Consider the following 1,360-nt stretch of genomic DNA (forward strand, 5'->3'; position numbering starts at 1 on the left):
TTTGATGTATATGGATATTGTGAAACTAGGGCAGAAAAATAGAAAAAAAGGACAACTGAAAGACGGATACAAATAAGAACGTTTGGATTACATATACAGTTTGAAGGAAAATGTAAAATAAAGACATTTAAATTAAGGAAGCGTTTAGACAGAGGGTGTTCAGGTTATCGCAACAATTTGAATCTTTAATGTAAGACAATATAATGATGGATAGACGAATTAATAAAGAGGACCAGTCGAATACACAAGGAGATTTATAGATAGATAGATAAATAGATAGATAGATAGATAGCGTCTCTGAGCCGTGCATGTCATAAGGAGTACACCGACAGAAGGAAAAACTACTTGTGGTCACGGAGATTAACCTTTCCTGCATTGGCAATAATGAACCGAGGAGGAACAATACTTAAGTCGCCTAGAAAAACATAAGAACATAAAAGAAGAGGAAGTTAACTCAATATTTTTGCTTAATTTTCTTATACTTAATTGCCTTCTTGAATATTCTAATGAGTGAGACAACCAAATATCCGATTACTAGTGTGAATTTCTTCTTTATTCTTCTTTTCCTTCACAGCATCACACACTTCTACCTTCCAGTCTCTCGTATCATCCTACCAATATTCCCTCTTTCCCCCTATCAACCCTCCCTTTCTGTCTCACCTATCATCTACTTTCTCCTTCTCTTTTTCCTTTTCCCAATGCTATGCTCAACTTCCCTTTCACAGTACATCCTTTTCTTTCACTGTCGCATCAACCTTAACCTTTCTCTCTCTTTCTCTCTCTCCACTATCATCTCCCGCCACCCAGTTCTCTCCACTTTCGCCCATCATCCTTTAGCCTTCCTGCACTTTGTTCCCTGCTCCCTCCTTGACCTACTGCACATTGCCACAATATAAAGTGTCTCTACGGGGCGGAATGCAAGGAAGCCACGATACCGATGATAGTGCGCGTGCCTAGCAATTACTGTGACTATGATGGAGTCGTGCTCGGGGTTTAATACGTTCCACATGTTAATCATCAGCGGCAGCCTTCCTTGTGCAGTGTGGCGTTAAAGGGAGGCGCAAGGGGGTAACACAACACTCAAGTCTTCCTCGCCCCTATAATTGAGAGTAACGGGGCATACATGGTACAGTGCATCGTAAATTACCAATGCACTTCTCTCTCTTTCTCTCTCTGCATCTTGGTATTTGTCAATGGGGTGAAATAATCCATTCCATATACTACAAGTTGCTTTGCTAAGAGAAAGTACCTCCTTGTTTAGACGTGTATTATTCCTTTGTGAGTGTAGAAATAACTCCCACACTAACCTGACTGATAGAATGGTAGGAAATAGTAAAGGACAGGAAAGATAGAATGCGTA

Source organism: Portunus trituberculatus, chromosome 47 (genome assembly GCF_017591435.1).
Source record: "Portunus trituberculatus isolate SZX2019 chromosome 47, ASM1759143v1, whole genome shotgun sequence".
NCBI lineage: Eukaryota > Metazoa > Arthropoda > Malacostraca > Decapoda > Portunidae > Portunus > Portunus trituberculatus.